The sequence below is a fragment of the Podarcis liolepis genome (genome assembly GCF_965112155.1).
Source record: "Podarcis liolepis genome assembly, chromosome: 10".
In the NCBI taxonomy this organism is placed as follows: Eukaryota; Metazoa; Chordata; class Lepidosauria; order Squamata; family Lacertidae; genus Podarcis; species Podarcis liolepis.
The window spans coordinates 9,066,191-9,087,918 of NC_139562.1; the positions used below are offsets into that span (position 1 = coordinate 9,066,191).

The 21,728-nt window shown below is 48.8% G+C and overlaps 1 protein-coding gene across 5 annotated transcripts in view; it reads left to right on the forward strand.

Annotated features, from left to right (window-relative positions):
- Positions 1-21,728, forward strand: part of LOC310686991 (endonuclease domain-containing 1 protein-like) — a 152,296-nt gene that overhangs the window by 74,144 nt on the left and 56,424 nt on the right. For 3 of the 5 annotated variants that reach the window (XM_083461591.1, XM_083461588.1, XM_083461589.1), the window contains exon 3: positions 20,090-20,235. The exons of 1 other annotated variant lie outside the window; for it this stretch is intronic. The gene's annotated coding sequence lies outside the window, so the exon portion shown is untranslated. Of the gene's footprint in view, positions 1-20,089; positions 20,240-21,728 lie in introns of all 5 variants that reach the window. One more of the 5 variants, XM_083461590.1, reaches the window with a different exon arrangement.

The following is a 21,728-nucleotide window of genomic DNA, read 5'->3' on the forward strand; positions in this document are numbered from 1 at the left end:
CTTTGCCAAAAAAAAGATGTCTGTATTAGGCGAAGTTATATTCAAACACGGGTATATTAGGAGAAAATGCTGATGAATCGCAAATTGATGTAGAGAACTGAACTTTCGATGGGGAGGGGCGGGACTGAGAAAACCCAACACTGACAAATTCACCAATTGTTTCGCCGTGTCAGCGTTTCAAAAATGTTTTACCCTGTGCAGCAAACACTATCCTCTCTGCCTTCTGATGACGAGGGAAGCAGCCATTCTGTTCAGTTTACACAACTATTTTTGGACGGAGCTGTATGTCACTTTTCAGCAGAAACGCGTTTCCTTGTTAACTGTAACTTTGAGGGCAACTGCAGGGGGGTTTCTGCAGGTGAGAAGGATGGTTCTTATGCATTCCCACCTTCTGCTTCTCTCTCCATCCCGACAACCTCCTCCCTTGCTTATTTTCAGTCTTAAGAGGCAGCTTGGGGGAAAAGGGAAAGCAGCCAGGGAGGCTGCTGGGGAGAAGGAGCCGGTGGGCAAAGGGTTAAGCGCTCCCTCCCTCCTACTGCCTTTCACCTGCCTGTGCCCTTTCCATCCCGGCAAGGCAAACAGAGGGGTGTGACGCCTGTTGCTTGTGAAATTCTGCCCACTGGCATTGCAGTGAATCAGCATGTTTTATTCTTTTCTTTATCGTTGTTGTTTTTTTTTTGCAAGGTGAACGGCTTCGTAGCCGCCGAGGTGGCAGCTCGTACAAAATTTTGGGCTGAAACGAAGGTGGGCGGAAAAGCCACATTCCTGGCAGGTTGACCTTTCCTGGGCTTGGCATGCAAAGTATGTGCTCAGCGTGGCAGAAAAGGCACCTGGCCTAACCCTGTGCCTCTCCCCACATTGCAGGGTTGAGGAGTCCTTTTTAGCTCCAGATTGTCTTCTGAGGACCGCATGCCAGTACAGTGGTACCTCGGGTTAAGTAATTAATTCGTTCCAGAGGTCCGTTCTTAACCTGAAAATGTTCTTAACATGAAGCACCACTTTAGCTAATGGGGCCTCCTGCTGATGCCGCGCCACCAGAGCACGATTTCTGTTCTCATCCTAAAGCAAAGTTCTTAACCTGAAGCACTATTTCTGGGTTAGCGGAGTCTGTAACCTGAAGTGTATGTAACCTGAGGTACCACTGTACTGGGCAGGACTGGAGGCCAAAGTGGGCCGAGCGAAAAATGCACCTTTTACCTTTGCACAGTGGGCCTCTGTGAGGAGCGAGCCGGCAGTAAATCACACCGTTCAAGTTGGTGTTAACTCTTCGTTTGCAAGAACAGGATCTGCACAGACTTGGCGGAGTGTCAGGTCTAATGAGCTGGTAGGTCTTGCCCCCATGGATCAGACAGCGCACAGCCGTCTTAAGTCCCCTCCTCTCCAGTGTTTTCCTTGAGCAATCGGAGACCTTGCCTGCATGCAGCCAACCTCTCCTCCGCCCTTTCCATGCCTCTTCTGGTTCGGGGAGACCTGGGTGGAGGGCAGCTTGTTGCAACAAGAGGGGGACACACCCGTGACTCTTCACCAGTCAGACTCCTCTCTGCCTCTTGGCCTCTCTCCTCTCCTGCTTCAGCTTCTCTCCCGTCTCTCTGCCACACACTCTCCCAGCTCATTAAGCCCTGTTACCTCTTCAGCTTCTGACACCTCCTCTTCCTCCTCACAGCTGTCCATGGAGGCGCAGGTCAGTTCTGTGTCCAGGGCAGTTGTCTACCAGCTCCACCTGGTACGCAGGCTGAGACCCGACCTGCCCGCAGACTGTCTCGCCAGAGTGGTGCATGCTCTGCTTATCTTTCGCTTGGACTACTGCAATGCACTCTATGTGGGGCTACCTTTGAAGGTGACCCGGAAACTACAACTAATCCAGAGTGCAGCAGCTAGACTGGTGACTGGAAGCGGCCGCTGAGGCCACATAACACTGGTCCTGAGAGATCTGCATTGGCTCCCAGTACGTTTCTGAGCACAATTCAAAGTGTTGGTGCTGACCTTTAAAGCCCTAAACGGCCACGGCCCAGTATACCTGAAGGCGCGTCTCCACCTCCATCGTTCTGCCCGGACACTGAGGTCCAGCTCCGAGGGCCTTTTGGCGGTTCTGTGCGCTGCTCTGGTTCGCCAGAAGCGGCTTAGTCCTGCTGGCCACATGACCCGGAAGCTGTACACCGGCTCCCTCGGCCAATAAAGCGAGCTGAGCGCCGCAACCCCAGAGTTGGCCACAACTGGACCTAATGGTCAAGGGTCCCTTTACCTTTAAACAGATTTAAGATTTGTTCTTTACAATACAAAGCACTATAGAAATGAAATGAACAGCAATAATGATGAATTCCATTGCAAAACAGAAAACAGCACCTAAACATTTCCATGGTGGCGACCGCAACTTAGGTTTAAGGTGCCATTGGCTGCTCTGGAGCATTTGGCTCGGTTTGCATGCAGCTCTCGCCTGACCTGTCAAGAAAACACACCTGCAGGCTCTCTGCTGCTGCTGCTAGGAGCACCCAAGCAGGAGAAGTCACCGCAAAGCTGTTGTGTGAACACCTTCAACCCTGCCTTCTCGCTGTGTTGTGCTTTGCGTGCCACAAATGACCTTGGCGGCAGCTAATCAGAAGGCTTTCCAGTGTGGCTGCTTTGTTGACTGAAGTTGTTCTGGCACCTGTGAACATGCACTTCCAGCTGCTTGCAAGAGAATTCTTCAGCATGAGAGAGCTTGTTCCCACGGTGGCCAGGCAGATGTGTTTGGGGAGTCTTGCAGCAAGGGCGATAGCTCAGGCAGTGATTAAGCACATTCTTTGCATGCAAAAGTTCCCAAGCTCAATTGTGGGTGTCTGCAGCCCGGGCTGGAAAAGACCCCTTTCCTGAAACCCTTGGAAAGCTGCTACCAGCCCTTGTTGGCAGTATGGAGCAAGGCAGACCAAATCTTCTGCCTTTTGGTATAAGGTACCACCTCCTGGATGAGGGACGCGGGTGGCACTGTGGTCTAAACCACAGAGCCTAGGGCTTGCCGATCAGAAGGTCGGCGGTTCGAATCTCCGCAACGGGGTGAGCTCCTGTTGCTCTGTCCCAGCTCCTGCCCACCTAGCAGTTCAAAAGCACATCAAAGTGGAAGTAGATAAATAGGCACCGCTCTGGCAGGAAGGTAAATGGCGTTTCCATGCACTGCTCTGGTTCGCCAGAAGCGGCTTAGTCATGCTGGCTACATGACCCGGAAGCTGTCTGCGGACAGACGCCGGCTCCGTCGGCCTATAGAGCGAGATGAGTGCCGCAACCTCAGAGTCGTCCGCGACTGGACCTAACAGTCGGGTACCTTACCTGACCTTATATCAGTACGTTTCCGAGCACAGTTCAAAGTGTTGGTCCTGACCTTTAAAGCCCTAAACAGTCTCGGTCCAGTATACCTGAAGGAGCGTCTCCACCCCCATCGTTCTGCCCGGACACTGAGGTCCAGTGCTGAGGGCCTTCTGGCGGTTCCCTCACTGCGAGAAGCCAAGATACAGGGAACCAGGCAGAGGGCCTTCTCGGTGGTGGGACCCGCCCTGTGGAACTCCCTCCCACCAGATGTCAAAGAGAACAACAACTACCAGACTTTTAGAAGACATCTGAAGGCAGCCCTCTTTAGGGAAGCTTTTAATGTTTGATGCATTACTGTATTTTAATATTTGGTTGGAAGCCGCCCAGAGTGGCTGGGGAAACCCAGCCAGATGGGTGGGTTATAAATAAATTATTATTATTATTATTATTATTATTATTATTATTATTATTATTATTATTATTATTATTACCACCTCCTGGAGGGGTGGGATTACATAGTGGGGTGCTGAGAGGCAAAGGGGCAATGGGGGAAGGGTGCTGGAGGGGTCAATGACCACCAGACTTTGAAACTCTGGCATCTCTGGCAAAATCTACCCATTTCTTTCAATTAATTAAACTAAAAGGTTTTAACTGGATTTCGAATTAACTGGTCCTTTTTGAATTTTACTGTGTCCTCTTCCTTAGTGGGCTGTGGAACCGCTAGTCTGAATGGTGCTTTTAATTTTATTTATTTATCGCATAAAATTTACACACTGCTTGATTGCATAAAAGCCTCAAAGCAGTTTACGAGAAGACAGTAACATCAAGAAAAATTCATGACCCTACTTTGAAACATACAAAGTTAAAGCACTGAAACTTTAATCCTAACCGTCTGGGTCAGCTTGTCTCGACAAGAATGCTTTTAGCCGGCCCTGATCAGAGTACAGTGAAGGCACCTGCTTGGTCTCAATCGGAAGTGAGTTCCAAAGTGCTTTGCGCAGCCGGAATTCCCTGGATCGCCCTAAATCCGACGCCAAACACCTTGAACTTTGCCTGGGAACAAATTGGTAACCAGTGCAGATCTCTGGGCATTGAGCTTTTTATAGGGGGCATTGGGGGTGGGTTTATGGAACCAAGCGGGTGGCGGCTAGAAAAAGGAAATTGCTGGTTTAAGTCCGCTTCCTATATTCCTGAGCCCAGAAGCAGTTGCTGCCCAGCAGCCGACGTTCAGGCATATGGAACTGAAAGTTGCAAATAAAATTCAGTAGGGCAAAGGAACTGCCATGGATGTGTGTGCTATGATTGAGGGAGGAAACAGAGCGCTGCTCCCTCGCTCTCCAATTTCTGCACCACCACCCCCGGTGATAATCTGTTCTGCCAGGGGAGAGCAGACCCAGATCCCGTTTCCTCCCTAGCAAGGAATAATCCGTCCTTGCGATGGGAGTAGCTGGAGTGCTGGACCTGGAGGCCCAACTCCTTGGTTACTCGCCAAGCCTATGGCAGATTTTGCCTACCTTCCAGGTGTTCTGCGCTACAACTCCCAAAAGCTGCAGCTGGCACAGTCCCAGAGTGGTTTTAACAGCCAACCCCCTTACCCAGGGAGTTTTGGGAATTGTAGCTTGGGGTAAGATAGGGGGCCTCCTTACACTTCTCAGCACCCTTAGCAAACTACAACTCCCATAATTCTTTTTTTGGGGGGGATGGAGAGTCACGACTGTTCACAGTGCTTTTATGCATGGTGTGAAAGTGGCCTGAACTTGAAGACCAACTTGTGTTTCAGTTTGAGTGTGGTTTCGGTCGGCTCATCTTTGAATGTGAAAGGAGTCAAATTGCTATCCCATCCTTTGGAGAAAGAGAGAGAGAGAGAGAAGAAGGCATAAAGATCACAAAGCCCCCACAATTGGTGCTACTGTCATAGAATAATAAATAATAGAATTCTAGAGTTGGAAGGGACCCAGTTCAGGAATCCTCTGCCCAACTTGGGGCTCAAACCTATAATAATAATAATAATAATAATAATAATAATAATAATAATAATAATAATAATAATAATAATAATTTATTATTTATACCCCGCCCATCTGGCTGGGCTTCCCAAGCCACTCTGGGCGGCTTCCAAAAGAATATTAAAATACTATAATACATCAAACATTAAAAGCTTCCCAAAACAGGGCTGCCTTCAGATGTCTTCTAAAAGCCTGGTAGTTGTTGTTCTCTTTGACACCTGGTGGGAGGGCATTCCACAGGGCGGGCGCCACTACCGAGAAGGCCCTCTGCCTGGTTCCCTGTAACTTGGCTTCTCGCAGTGAGGGAACTGCCAGAAGGCCCTCGGAGCTGGACCTCAGTGTCCGGGTAGAACGATGGGGGTGGAGACGCTCCTTCAGATATACTGGACCAAGGCTGTTTAGGGCTTTAAAGGTCAGCACCAACACTTTGAATTGTGCTCGGAAACCTACCACCCTAAGATCAAAAGCCTCGTGTTCTACCAGCTGAGATATTCTGCAGGGCTCTCGACTCCCCTTCCTAGGCAAATCCAGATTGTTTTGCCTCGTCACTTTTGACTGCCAGCGCGGCAACATTGAGCCATCCGAAGGGGAGTCCGCAGGTGTTGCGGAAGAATGCTAGGCTCCCTGCCACGGCAAACACAGCTTACCTCTGCCCTTGATAATCGTGGGTGGGTGCTGGAAGTGACTTGCATTTCTTCCTTCTTTCCCCCCTCCTTTCTCTCAACCAGCTTTTCAAACGCTCCTGCCACCCCAGGAACGCACCGTGAGTGGCAGAATTAAGGGGCTTGGGAGAGGCTGGCTTCTGGTGGGCAAGGGAAGAAGGGAGGGTTGAATTGCAGGTAGATCTGTTTCAGGGTTTGTTGTGCCGCTAAGCTCAGAGGGGCGCGGGTGGCGCTGTGGGTTAAACCACAGAGCCTAGGACTTGCCGATCAGAAGGTTGGCGGTTCGAATCCACGCAATGGGGTGAGCTCCTATTGCTCAGTCCCTGCTCCTGCCAACCTAGCAGTTCGAAAGCACCTCAAAGTGCAAGTAGATAAACAGGTACCACTCTGGCGGGAAGGTAAACGGCGTTTCCGTGCGCTGCTCTGGTTCGCCAGAAGCGGCTTAGTCATGCTGGCCACATGACCCGGAAGCTGTACGCCGGCTCCCTCGGCCAATAAAGCGAGATGAGCGCCGCAACCCCAGAGTCGGTTACGACTGGACCTAATGGTCAGGGGTCCCTTTACCCTTTACCTTTAAGTCTGGGGTCGTTTGGTCCGGGGTCCCTAATGGTCAGGGGTCCCTTTGTTGCATATAAGAACAATTTCTGGTCATTCTTAATAATGTCTTCTCCTACCATTCCCAACAAGAATGCCTCTGGCTTTTTCAAAAACGTATATCTAAATATCTTCTTTAATTCATTATCTATGTTTTCCCAATATGTTCCCAATATGTTTTTACCTTATCACATGACCACCACATGTGAAAGAAACTACAAGGGCACTATTTCAGATTTCTTTTGGGACTCGGCCGCCTCTGGCTAAGCCAGGTCTGCAAAACAGCCAAGTATAAGAACTGGAGTTATTAATAACTGTGCTATTAATACAGGTAAAATTAGCAGGGGGTTTCTGTTTCTGCATGTGCACCTGTTCCCATAAGCCTGTTTTGTTATTTGTTACGGCAGGTAGAGGCAGGACAAGAGATACGGCTGCGTCGGAATTCTAAAACTGAATTTACCTGGGAGTAGACGTGGAAGGGAAGAAGGGAGGGTTGAATTGCAGGTAGATCTGTTTCAGGGTTTGTTGTGCCACTAAGCTCAGAGAGACACGGGTGGTGCTGTGGGTTAAACCACAGAGCCTAGGACTTGCCGATCAAAAGGTTGGCGGTTCGAATCCCCGTGACAGGGTGAGCTCCCATTGCTCAGTCCCTGCTCCTGCCAACCCAGCAGTTCAAAAGCACACCAGCGCAAGTAGATAAATAGGTACTGCTCCAGTGGGAAGGTAAACGGCGTTTCTGTGCGCTGCTCTGGTTCGCCAGAAGCAGCTTAGTCATGCTGGCCACATGACCCGGAAGCTGTACGCCGCCTCCCTCGGCCAATAAATCGAGATGAACGCCGCAACTCCAGAGTCGGTCACGACTGGACCTGAGGTCAGGGGTCCCTTTACCTTTACCTTGTCTCTCATGCATAAGGCAGCTGAGGAATGGAAGGGGGAGAAGTTTGAGTAAAGCAAAGGTGGGAAGGCAGTGAGAGAGGGAAACAGACAACTTTTAAAAAATGGCAGAGGTTAAGCAGCGATGGAGGAGGAAAGCCTTAACTTCCAATCAAATGTGCAAAGGATTTCGCTGTTCATTGAATAAATTTGGATCCTGGATGCTTCCCCTGACACATAACCCAGGGCACAGTTTGGATGCTGGGAGGTTGGAATATGTGAAGTAATGATTGAAAAGAGTTTCCCTGGGCATGAGCTAAGTAGTTTTCATTCATTTCTACAGCATTGCCGATACTACAAGAAGCTCAGCAAACAGGCATCGTAGGATCCTAGATTTGGAAGGGATCTTGAGGGTGCAACCCTCTGCGATGCAGGAATCTCAACTAAATCTCCAGGAAGTCTTGCCTAGTCGTAGAAAAGAAAGCACAAGCCAAATTGCAAATGTTCCCTAAAGTGACAACAGATTGATGTCCTAATTCATGCTCAATGTAACATAATATGTTTTCATCATTGATGTTCTGTATGGTGTTTTTAATCAGCCCTGGGATCTTTTGATAAAGGGCGGTATATAAATTGAATAAATAATAATGTAGTGAGATGGAGACAAATAAAGTAGTATACGCACAGAAATTATGAATCTGCAAATTAGTATGGTGATTCAGACTGCTGTTCTAAATTCACAGAGGAACGTAACTCTTCGGTGGGTTGCTGTTGTGGATCTTTTTCGGTTAAGATGAAGGGTGCTTCGCCTGTGGCAATCTTGATTACTTCTTCCCCGCTTTCCAGACTTTGAGCTTGCATGCACCGTCCTGGGGCCATCTCCATCCCCTCTTCACCCTGATTTTAACGGGGGTAATTGAAGTTTCTGGATAGACTCGCTTTTGGATAATCAAGACACATGGCTTGGTGTGAGAGGATCTTTGCCCTGGTTTTGACTTGTTTGTTCTCTCAGATTGTGGTTTTATGGCAGGAAGCTCTAGAACCCTCAGTGCTGGGGTTGGGTAGATGAAAAGCAGGGCTTTCAACTTACAGGATTTCTTCGTCTTTTTCTTCTTCTTTGCAAACAAGGCTGCATGTAGCAGGGAAGGTGGCATACCACTTTGCAGAACACTTGCACTTAATTTTTTATTGGAAGCCGCCCAGAGTGGCTGGGGAAACCCAGCCAGATGGGCAGGGTATAAATAATAATAATATATTATTATTATTTTGCATTCTTTGCAGAAAAAGCCCTGCACTTTCTTTGAAGGTTTCCTGGGAGTTTTTAAATGCTCTGCGCGGTTGTTTTCTGAAAATCTGTTGGCTTCCACCTGCGTTTCCTTTGCAGAGATGGAATCGTAGAATTGGAAAGGGACCCCACGGGTCATCTAGTCCAGCCCCCTGCTTTTATAATTCTTGATGAACCCTGCAAAATATTTTCCAGAAGGGTAGCCTTCTTAGTAAAATCAGCCAAGCCTTTGTGCACCCTGAAGATTAACCAATTTATTACGCCACAAAGTGGCAGGTATATACACCAACAATTTAGGTTGGTGGCCATCAGTGTCCCTTGTGGGAGAGAGTTCCAGAGGTTATAACTATGCTCTGCATGAAGACGTTGTTTATTTTATCTTTCCTGAATCTTTTTATCTTTATCTTTTTTATCTTTTATTTTATCTTTCCTGAATGTCCACAAATTCTAGTGTTATGAGAGAGGGAGAAAACTTTTATCCAGCCGCTAAGTGTAAACTAACAAATACATTGAAATCAGGCCCATTGATTTCAATAGGTCTTCTCTGAAGCAAAACTCTGAGTAAAACTTAGTTGAATTCCTGCACTGCAGGCGGTTGGATTAGATGTTCCTTCCAACTCTCCAATTCTATGTTTCTCTGAATGCCACCTGCAGATTAAAATCCCCTCATTGCCTGGGATCTATATACAATGGTACCTCGTGTTAAGTACTTAATTTGGTCTGGAGGTCCGTACTTAACCTGAAACTGTTCTTAACCTGAAGACCACTTTAGCTAATGGGGCCTCCTGCTGCCACTGCGCGATTTCTGTTCTCACCCTGAAGCAAAGTTCTTAACCTGAAGCACTATTTCTGGGTTAGCAGAGTCTGTAACCTGAAGCGTATGTAACCCGAGGTACCACTGTATCTCAGAAGGAGACCCTCCTCATATGAGTGGACAGCTATTTGTGTCCTCTCTGCTAACTTAGAACAATTTCACTACACATTTTAGTTGAGGGCACAGGGGGATTTTCTGCACAAAAACTGGAGAGAGGGAAGTACCTCTGCTGAAACATGCCCTGGGGGGAAATCCTTTCTTCTGGAAAATTAATTCTCGTCAAGTGCTTCAAAAACATTTGTAATGCCGAAAAAACGCTGCAGTGAGTCTCCTGTTTCTCTTCTCTAAAATCAACATCCTTTTCCGTTCGTCAAGTATCAATGACTGGTCCAAATAAGCATTTATCTCTGTGGCAGGTGTGAGTGAAACGGCGACTTGCGGCGCTGCTCACTCCCCTTAGTCAACGAGGCTGACATGAATCTGATCTGAGTAATAAAAGATCTGAATGTTTTCACCCTGCCAGGGCTACATTCCTACTGGTCAGGTCATCCACTGGAGGCAGAGACAGGAGGGTTTGGGGGAAGAAGGGGATTTTGATTGTCGGTCTCGTTGCCCTCCCAGAGAGCCAGAAGCAGTGTGATTAGAACTATTAATGCCAGGGATATAGCTTCATCCCACTCTGGTCTCTGTTTGCCGATTTCACAGAATGCATTGGGAAAGACACCGCCGGCCATCTAGTCCAACCCTCTGCAGTGCAGGAATCACCAGGAACCTTGCAAAACATTTTCCAATAAGAAAAACCAACCGGTCCTTGTGGCGCCTTGAAGATTAACCAATTTATTATGGCATAAAGTTTGGGGAACTACGGTCTGCTTTCCGTCCACCACCCATGCTGAATTATCCTGAGCGGCAGGTACATAGGCGCATAGGTTTCTGATGCTGTGGGCATTGTCCGCAGCGGGATCAGAGGCAAATGAAATCAATAACGTTCGAAGACAGTGATAACTATGCAGCTGATAGCGGAATTCCCAAGACGGTCGTTTGTTTGTTTGTTTGTTTTTTAATTAAAGGTTTTCTTGTTTTACAGAAGCGTGTGTAATGTCTCTCGTATTTTTTCCATGTAACATTTTTACAAATCAGTTTCATTTGTTGAGACATTGGGGGAGGAAGGGGGGGAGATGGGTGGGTCTGGTGGCAATATTTCTATTTTGCTTAATGTATGTAGGGTTTGGTGTCAGCGTTGCATGTGCTGTTCACTTGTGTTCCTTTGGTGGTGAGAGAGGTTGGGGTTGGCCTAGGGTGTGGTTGTTTGTTTGTGATTGGCTGTGGTGATCTTTGTTTTCGTGTGTGAGTGGGGTGGGTGGGTGTTTTGGATCGGGTTAGCCATATTGATTAGTATGCTGTTGGTGGATTTTTTCATTGTTGGGCTGTGTATGTGATAAAGGGGAGCCATACCGGGGTGAAGGTGTCTTCTTCTGTTTGTCTCCGTGTCAGTAATGAACAAGACAGTGGTTGGTAACGCTGACAGCCCAGCATTGGCAATTAACGCATTTCGCGTGTTAAAAAAACGCGCTGTCCACATGGGTGAGCATTGATGAACTGTAGTTCAGTGATTTCCCATTGCAGTTTTCCCTCCGATGCACCTTTCCTCAGGTCTTCCCAGTGGATCAGTTGCAGAACATTTCGTGAGGCCGAAATGCCCCCTTCCTGCATTGGCTTTCAAATGTTGCCGTTTCGGATGTCCGATCTGTGTCCGTTTGTCCTTTGCGCACAGGTCCTGACCTGTCCGTCCTCTCTAGGATGCAAAACAATGACTTATTACTGCAGTGGAAGATGAGAAAGTGAAGTAACCCCTGATGCTGAGGGTGACATTATTAGGCTATTTGGGCAAAAGGTATTTGGGTGGGCATGCACTGCAAGCTGCCTTATACAGTGGTACCTCAGGTTAAGTACTTAATTCGTTCCGCAGGTCCGTTCTTAACCTGAAGCTGTTCTTAACCTGAAGCACCACTTTAGCTAATGGGGCCTCCTGCTGCTGCCGCCCCGCTGGAGCACGATTTCTGTTCTCATCCTGAAGCAAAGTTCTTAACCTGAGGTACTGTTTCTGGATTAGTGGAGTCTGTAACCTGAAGCGTCTGTAACCCGAGGTACCACTGTACTGAATCGGTCCATCTAGCTCCCTGTTGTCTACCCTGACAGGGCTCTTCCAGATGACCTATTTATGCAGAAATCTGGCATGGAGGTTAGATTATATCCGCTTGTTCTGATTTGTTTACAAGGCGGTTATACAAGCACCGGCCTTCCCGCCCTGTATTCATCCAGATTTGCTTGTGGAGTGTTTCTTCATCTTCCCGTTAGTCATTCGCTCATCTCACACACTTGCTGGTGCTTTTGTTTATTTCATTCGCTTTCCAAAGCACAGCGAGTTACGATTCGTCTTCTTTTTAACGTGGATTTGTTATGTCAGGGCAACAGAGCCGTTCTGCCCATTTTAACCGAGGAAACCTAAAGTTCTGGTATGCTCTTGAATCCGTCCCGCAAAAGAGCGGTGGTCTGAAGGCACACTTAGGCCACTTTTGCAGCATGCAATGGGTGTGCTGTGTTGTTGCTGACATCTTGTCTGTCTCGAAACACAATGGAGTGTGCCTCTTGGCCACAGTGATCCATGCGACTGTCACCTCCAGGCTTGACTACTGTAATTCGCTCGACGTGGGGCTGCCCTTGAAACTGTCCCACAAACTCCAGCGGTTGCAGAATGCCACAGCGAGACTCCTTACGGGGTCCTTGCCTTGGGATCTCATTCATCCAGTGCTTTACCAACTGCACTGGCTGCCGATGGAGTACAGGGTCAGGTTTAAGGTGCTGGTTTTGACCTTTAAAGGCCTATGCGGCCTAGGACCCACGTACCTACGGGACCGCCTCTCCTGGTATGCCCCGCGGAGGACCTTAAGGTCCACAAATGACAACATTTTGGAGGTCCCAAGTTGCAAGGTGGTTACATGGGTCTCAACTAGGACCAGGGCCTTTTCAGTACTGGCCCCGACTTGGTGGAACGCTCTGCCACAAGAGACTAGGGCTCTGCGGGACTTGACATCTTTCCGCAGGGCCTGCAAGACAGAGCTGTTCTGCCTCGCCTTTGGTTTGGACTCAGTCTGACCCTTATGTTTCCCTCCCCTTATGGTTTTGATTTATGGGCTACTTTTAAAATGAGGTTGCATTTTAAATTGCATTTTAACCTGTATTTTAAATTGGTTTGTTTTTTCCTATTGTAATTTTACTGGTGTTAGCCGCCCTGAGCCTGGCTCTGGCCAGGGAGGGCAGAGTAGAATCATAGAATCATAGAGTTGGAATAGACCACAAGGGCCATCGAGTCCAACCCCCTGCCAAGCAGGAAACACCATCAGAGCACTCCTGACATATGGTTGCCAAGCCTCTGCTTAAAGACCTCCAAAGTAGGAGACTCCACCACACTCCTTGGCAGCAAATTCCACTGTCGAACAGCTCTTACTGTCAGGAAGTTCTTCCTAATGTTTAGGTGGAATCTTCTTTCTTGTAGTTTGGATCCATTGCTCCGTGTCCGCTTCTCTGGAGCAGCAGAAAACAACCTTTCTCCCTCCTCTATGTGACATCCTTTTATATATTTGAACATGGCTATCATATCACCCCTTAACGTATAAATAAAATTAATAATAATAATAATAATAATAATAATAATAATAATAATAATAATTGGTGTGAGGCCAAACCACTGTATTAGCAACACCTAAGTGACCTCCCTGGGGCGCAGGCCTGGGCATTGTGTCTGGAGGTCCTGGGCTGCCCAGACCACAAGACCCCCCTCTCGGCCTCACTGTTGTGGTCCATAGGAAAGCAGAGCAAGACGTCTGGCACCAGCTGGGCTGCAGGAGTTGCCGGAAAGAGGTGTACAAGGTGCCATCCAACCATCTTAGGGACTCCACTCTGGATTTGTGTAGCGTTTGCTCCTTAGCCCTTCCTGAAGATACCCCACAAGGCTTCTCCAAATAATTCTGAGAACTGTAGTTGCTTAAGGCGGGCACAGGCAAACTCAGCCCTCCAGATGTTTTGGGACTACAACTCCCATCATCCCTAGCTAACAGGACCAGTGGTCAGGGATGATGGGAGTTGTAGTCCCAAAACATCTGGAGGGCCGAGTTTGCCTGTGCCTGGCTTAAGGGATCTCAGAGTTCTTATGTGACCCCGATTCCCCTCCCAGAGCTACAATTCCCAGAGAGGTTTAACCATCAATCTGTCTTCACGGGGAGCTCTGGGACCAATCCGAGCCTTGAGAAGACCCAGATGTGGCAGCAGCTTTGTGTGACTTCAGACCACACCTTGGGACCACACATATGGTCTACAATGTATGCCTAAGACAACTGAACTGCACATGGGGAACAGTATCAGAATGATGCTAAGTCTCCCATTTCCACCCCAACACCTCTGAGGTCCATGAATAATCACAGTTTAGAGGTCCCAGGCCCTAAGGAAGTCAGATTATCCTCCACCAGGGCCAGGGCCTTCTCAGTGATGGCTCCAACCTGGAGGGATGCTCTGTCCCATGAGACCAGGGCCCTGCTGGATTTAACTTCCTTCCGCAGGGCCTGTAAGACAGAGCTTTTCTGCCTGGCTTTCAATTTGAACTTAGCCTGATCTTTTATTCCCCTTCCTTCCCTCCCCCTCCCCTTTTTATGAAGATTACCTGCTCTGGGATCCCACAGCTAATTCTCCCCTGGTCTCCTCGCTGGCCCAAGTAGAACAAATTCAGCCAGCTAGCCCTGGTGATCATCTAATGTTTATTGGATGGATTTCCCCCCTAAATTGATTTTTGAATTCTGAATTTATTGTTATTCACGTTTTATACTGTATTTTATGCTGCTTTTTGTTGCATTAATTAAGTGTTTTAAATTTGTTGTTAGCTGCCCTGAGCCCGGTTTTCTGAGCTGGGAAGGGCGGGGTATAAGGAAAAAAAGTAGTATTATTATTATGAGGACTGTGGCTCTGTCCAGGTTTTGTTGGGCTCAAGACATTCCATCGGCTCCAGCCAGCAGGTGGTCAGGGATGATGGGAGCTGGAGTCCAAGATCACGGACAATCGCAAGTCTCTGTTCTGGTGTTTGGAGGCTTTCTTCAGAACTTGTTGGCCTTTGTCAGAGGGTGCTGTTCCTTTTGCTACAGAAGATGAACCCATCTACCATTCTGGAATAAGAGGAGTGTGCTTGTGTGCATGTGCAGAGTGTGTGAGAGAGAAGAGATCCATGCAAAACAAATGATTGCTTTTTCCTTATCTTTTTGCTCCAGTGGCTGTCCCACCCACCTGAAACTGCTAGGGAAGCTTCCCTTCCTGGAGCAAATAGCAGCTGTTCACAGAGAGACGACTCTCTTAACAGGATGCTCTGGGAATCAGCCCCATTCCCACTGTCCTAGCTGCAATCTCTCCCCTGGCTGCACCTGCCGCTTAAAAATAAAGCAAGTGTATTGAAGACATCTGAGGGATGCAGGTGGCACTGTGGGTTAAACCACAGAGCCTAGGACTTGCCAATCAGAAGGTTGGCGGTTCGAATCCCCGCGACGGGGTGAGCTCCTGTTGCTTGGTCCCTGCTCCTGCCAACCTAGCAGTTCAAAAGCACGTCAAAGTGCAAGTAGATAAATAGGTACCACTCTGGCGGGAAGGTAAACGGTGTTTCTGTGCGCTGCTTTGGTTCACCAGAAGCGGCTTAGTTATGCTGGCCACATGACCCGGAAGCTGTACGCCGGCTCCCTTGGCCAGTGAAGAGAGATGAGCACGCAGAGTCAGCCACGACTGGACCTAATGGTCAGGGGTCCCTTTACCTATGGAAGACATCACATTTCACACATCTAGTTCGGCCACATTAAAAGCAGGTTGTGGAAAACCAGCGGTGTCGGTGGAGGCCAACTTGTGCAAGCATGTCAGAACCAGGGTGTTCTAATCCCTTGTGCAGTCCTCTCCACTGTGTGTGCTGTTACTTTATTCATTTATTCCTCATTGCATGTCTATCCAACTTTCCCTCCCAAGTTGCTCAGGGTGGCGTATGTCATTCTCTCTTCTCTCTCCCCCCCCCCCCATTTTATCCGCACAACAACCCTGTGAGGTATGTCAGGCAGAGAATGAGTGACTGCTGCAAGGCTTTGTGGCTGAGCGGGGCTTTGAGCCCTGGTCTCCCAACGCTCTAACCACTACACCACACTACCTCTGGTTTGGTCTATACGTAGCAGCTGCACAGCTTTGTAGGCCTGGCTTTTGTTTCATAGCCTGCCCACTGTCTCCCTCAAGAGTTCCGCAAACACCTTCCAGGTGTGCTAGTCGTCACAGCATCACCACAGTCACAGGTTGTCCGCTCCGCCTTTCAGCGACCCACTTAACCATCCCACGACACTGAGTTAGTTCACCCCAAGCTTTAGTCTTCTTTCCCCCCCTTATGCGAACCTGAAAAGAGTTAACCTCAACACCAACACCAGCTTCCAGTTTCATTCGCTTCTTTCCGTTGATTATTTTTCTAATCATGCACAGGAGAGCTATGATAATCTTTATTGTCATTGTCCCATACAGAACAACGAAATTGAAAAATATACATCAGACATTCAAAACCCAACAAGCCTGCTATCCCAGCTATCCCAACCTAGTTAGCCCCTAAAAACTCTGATGCCCCATTTTTAAATACTATATACTCCCATACAGACTCCTTACACTGTGTTTAAAACCAAAATCGCATTTGGGTAGAAACTGTTTCTCAGGCGGCTAGTCGTAGTTTTTAAAACCCTGTACCTTCTTCCAGATGGGACGCGGGTGGCGCTGTGGGTAAAACCTCAGTGCCTAGGACTTGCCGATCGTATGGTCGGCGGTTCGAATCCCCGCAGCGGGGCGAGCTCCCATCTTTTGGTCCCAGCGCCTGCCAACCTAGCAGTTCGAAAGCACCCCTAAGTGCAAGTAGATAAATAGGTACCGCTTTATAGCGGGAAGGTAAGCGGCGTTTCCGTGTGCTGCGCTGGTGCTGGCTCGCCAGAGCAGCTTCGTCACGCCGGCCACGTGACCCGGAAGTGTCTCCGGACAGCGCTGGCCCCCGGCCTCTTAAGTGAGATGGGCGCACAACCCTAGAGTCGGACACGACTGGCCCGTACGGGCAGGGGTACCTTTACCTTTACCTTTTTACCTTCTTCCAGAAGGCAGTTGCTGAAAGAGATCATTTCCGGGGTGCGCACTATCCTGCACTATCTCTGCAGTTTCTTATGGCACGTGGAAGCATAGATTTGATCCAAAGTGGGAAGAGTGCACCCAATTATTCTCTCTGCGGTCTTTACAACCCTGGACAGCGTTGTTTTTTCCCTGACCGTGCAGCTCCCAAACCACACACACAGACCATAATAAGTTAATACACTCTCCACAGTACAATGGTAAAATGCCATCAACAGGTCCTTTGAGAGATTGATTTTCTGGAAGACTCTCAGATCTCATTTTGTGGGGTGACGTTTCTCTCCCCCAATAATACTCTCCCCTCCGTTGATTACTGCACCGGCTCCGAAAGCAACTTCTTAAGCGTGGATTCTAGCACCAGACTTTTTGCAGTTTGCCCTGTTCGCTCTCTCCCTACCCTACCCTGCCTCCCTCTTTCCCCCCTTTCCTTTTGGTCTTCCCTTCTCTCTCTCTCTCTCTCTCTCTCTGTTTGTGGAATTTTCCTGTGCTCTGGGCGTTGCCAGGATCTTCCATTTCTCGGAAGCAGCGTTGCACGAGAGCCTGAGCAGCTACTCACTACGAAACACGCGCTGCCTGGCCCCTGACTAATATCCTTCGGTGTATAGCTGAGGGCTGACTCAAAGCGAGGGGCTGGCAGCTGGCCGCATCATTACGGCTGCAGAGTGCAACCCGGGTTGGAATTCCCATCAGCGCACGGAGGTGGCTCAGGGTCCCCTAGCGACACTCAGTAACCCCTGGCAGGAGGAGGTGGAAGGGAGAGGAAATAAATGTGCAAGGAGTCATCCTGTGGTGGGGATGATTCAGGAGCTGGTTCTGTTAGTGGTCAGCGAGGCACGTGGCCAGTTTCATGGCTTTTGTATGCTAATCAGAGGCCAAGTCATTTTCCCTGGGGAATCTGCCTTCGTCCCGGCGTTTTGCCAGAGAACCCGTTTGTTTGCCGGATTCAGAAAGCTGCGATTGTTGTTTGCAAGGAGAGAGGGTTTCTTTTCACATATGGCAGGCAGGTTTTCTAGCTGGGGGGTGTTTCTTTCTTTTCGTCGTTGCCTCTGAATCAGAGCGAAACTTTCGGAAGCAGAAAAAAGAAAAATGAAAGTTGCATGCTGATCTGCTGAACCACACACACAGAGAGAGAGCTCGATTGAAGCGGCTGCATTTTGAGACAGAAGCAGCCCTGGTTTTTAGAAACCGAGGATGGATTTTGTGGAGTCCAAAGGTGCATAAGCGTAGGAACGATCCTGTTTGCCCCGTGGGAAAGAAAAAGGAGTGTTTCGTTCTCTCCTGCTCCATTCCCAGGACCATCTCGCCGAATCAGCCGATGGAGTGCTGAAAGCTAAGATGTAAGTTTGGGAACGTGGCAGCTTGCAAGTGTGTTTTGAACTAAGTTTTGGATTCCTTTGAGAGGGCTGTGTGTGTGTGTGTGTGGTTATCTTGTTTTGTGCCTAACCATCCTGCCATGTGTGTTTGCCACTTTATGCACCAGGGAGGGACCACTGAGCAACTGAGCACCTGCTTTGCATGCAACAGGTGCCAAATTCAGTCCCTGCCCTCTCCTTTCAGGAGGGTGAGGGAGGGGGTGACGAGAAAGACCCTCCTCTGCCCAGGAAAATACCAAGCCTTATGAGGAACGGCTGAGGGAGTTGGGTATGTTGAGTCTAGGAAAGAGGAGACTGAGAGGAGATAAGCTAGCTATCTTCAAATTAATCTGAAGGGTTGTCACACAGAGGATAGAACAAGCTTGTTTTCCGCTTCTCTGGTAGGACTCGAATCAATGGCTTCACGTTACAAGAAGGGAGATTCTGACTAAGAACATTCTGACAGTAAGAGTTGTGGAATGGACTTCTTTGGAAAGTGATGGACTCTCCTTCCTTGAAGATTTTTAAGCAGAGGTTGGGTGGTCGTCTCTCATGGATGCTTGAGTTGAGATTCCTGCTTTACAGGGGGTTGGACTAAATGGCTCCGGAGGTACCTTCCAACTCTGCAATTCTAGGCTTCTGTAAGACCTTGGGAGAATTGCTGCCAGAGTACAGAAAACTGGGCTAGATAGACAAATAGCCTAAGCTGGAATAAGGCACTGCCTTATAGTTTTCAGTTATTTTGCTTATAGGTGCATTTGATGCTGGGCATTCAGGCGGAGGTACTAAGATTCCCAGTTCTGGCACCTTGCATTTTGTGAAACCCAGCCTGGCCCAGGGTGAAGGAAGCTGAGCGCACAGCAAATGAAAAGGACTATACGAATCATGATGACAGGAACCTTAGGAAGCTGCCTTATACTGGACCAAAGCATTGGCCCATCTGCCCCAGCATTGCCCACACTGGCTGGCAGCTGCAGGGTGTCAGGTCTCTCCAGCTCCTACCTGGAGATTCTGGACGTCGCACCTGGGACCTTCTGCAGGAAAGCCATGTGCTCCAATGCTTAAGTGCATAAGAATTGCTTTGTTCTCAAGCCTGGGGTCTGGCCAGTTCTGCTGCGCAACTATAGCCAGCCAGGCACCTCTGGTCATTTCTCCTCCTCTCCTCCTCTCGCCTCTGGTACCCAGAGGTACAGTGCCTTTGGCTGTGGAAGTTCCACTTAAGCACGGATAGATTTGATGCAGAGACCCACCTGTCCGCGAATGTTGAGGTTTGCAGCGCATTGGGACCATAGGACCTGAGCGCTGCTTAATTTCTCCATTGTGAAGGATTCATAAGCCCGCAAGGAGGGTGCGCATTGGCAGCCGAGGACAGTTTCCTGCGAGCTTCTCCTCACAAGCCTGTTCTGCGATGTGTGTGAGAGAGAGAGTCGCCGGTTAGTCAAGAGCCTGTTATGAAACCAGATTCAAGCAGCTCCTTGAATCAGGCAGCGGGGAGAGGAGGCTGCCTTGTGCTGCACACAGCCAGGGATGGTGTGTGTCCACCACGTTCCGTAATTTGCATGTGGAGTACAAACGGTTCGTGGTGGATGACGCCGCACTCCGCTTTTGGGGAACGGAAAGGGAGTGTGCGGGAATCAGGCAATCCGGAATACAAGCATGCGCTGCCAGTTTGGGAGGTGCTGGCTGAAGGTGTGCCTTGCTTTCGTTTTGGAGGAAATTTTTGTGCATATCTTATCTCTCTTTCGCCTCTTGGCTTGCGTCTCCAAACTGCACGGTCCTGGGCCCTGGCAGCTCAGGCAAAGATCAGCTTCTACAAGAGCAGCCACGGGCAAAAAATAGGCAGCTCTTTCAGCGGAGAGGAAGAGGAGGATGGGGAAATAAGGATAATCTTTGCAGAGTGTTTGCTGCCGGTGGATTCTTGACCTACTGGCTCAGATAGGAGGAGGGGTCACAGACAGAAGCCTCACCGTGGTTCCTCCTTTCCCTTTCACTCGCAGCAGATTTCGGGAGTCGCCCAGGAGCACCGCCAGGAAAAGGAGAAGAGGGGGCTGCTGCATGCGCACGGATTTGGTGCCTGAGATGAAATGAACTTGCTGCCTTTGTCACCACGAGGACTGCCTGGGATCCCAGTCTCTTGGAGAGGGTGAGTAAGTCAAAATGCCATTTTAATTCTGGGTTGAGAGGCTCGTGGGTTGGTTTTCAGTCATTTCCACTGCGTGCTTTCAAGGCGCTTTGCAACCTCGCCGGCATTTCAAACAGTCGCCGCGAGGAAGCTTATCTCTGTTCCCATTTTAGAGGCGGACAACTGAGGCTGATGAGTAGGGTTGTCTGCGGACAGCAGGCTATCTCTCCTCCCCTCTCCCCCGTCTTCCTCTGCTGCTGCAGTGCGACTGGTTTAGCTCACAATCGTAGACTTGTAGAGTTGGAAGGGACCTCCGGGGGTCATCCAGCCCAACCCCCTGCAGCACAGGAATATTTTTGCCCAATGTGGGGCTCGAACCCACAACCTTAAGATTCAGTATCTCGTTCTCTGCGGACTGAGCTATCCTGAAGATGGAGGAGGAAGGTACATCAAGGAGTAGCATGCTTTAAACATTGGGGTGAGTGTTGCACATCAGGTCCAGGGACTAAAAGAGACCTCTAATGTAGAACCACCACCAGCCTGCAATAGATTGCTTTTTCTGGTTTTTCCTAAAATCAGAACCCGATTCCCACTTGGCTTATTTTCTAACGACAATGCTGACAACAGGGCGGTTTGGTTGCCTTTGTTCTTTTCTCCTTCCTGGCTTGAACTGAACATCCCAAATCATGTTGCATGATTCTCACCACAGCCCTACAAAGGCTCACAGTGTCTGTATTGCAGATGGAAGATTGTGGGGGATGAGAGAGCAGCCGCGGAGAGATCAGGGCTTACCTGCAGCTTCCTAAAGGCATAATGCAAGATTTGGACCTCAGTAATAAAACAATAGGGGGGGTGCGTTTCACTCTCTGTAGTTTGCGGCAGATGCTTCCCACATGGAGGGCTCATCGCGATAGACCGGCTGGCTTTGCATGTGGAAATTTCTGGCTGTTCCCAGTGCAAGGGGGCAGGAAGAACCGTCTTCTTGGTACCCAAGAGAAATGCTTCTGCTGTTGCTCAGTCAGTCCTGGGCAAGACAGAGCAATGCTCTGACTAAGCAGACCTTCCATGTGACCATGTGCTGATTAGGTTCTACATCACGCATCTTTCTGGCCATGACACCCCTTTGCTCATTTCTCCTTTCTCCTTCTGTAGGATGTTCTGACTTGGACAGTGCAGACTAATCTGCTGTCTCCTTTGCACATTGCAGCTCCTAGATATTCAGGATATACTGAGTATATCGTTTTTGCAATCTTCACATTCAGTTCTCCACCGTTTCACACTGGTCTGCAATTTTTTAAAATCATCGTGAAAATTCACCAGCTTTTATGCGCGCATTTAACGTGCACGTTTTTTGTATGCAATTTTTGCCTAAATATTCACAATTTCACAAAGCAAATTCCCGCTAATGCAAAGCATTTCTTTGGCGTGCTGTTTTTGCTAACACAGTAATGCAGACTTTACCCCCAATTTAGGCATTTTTGTAACCATTGCTTTGCTGGAGAACTGCATGGCGA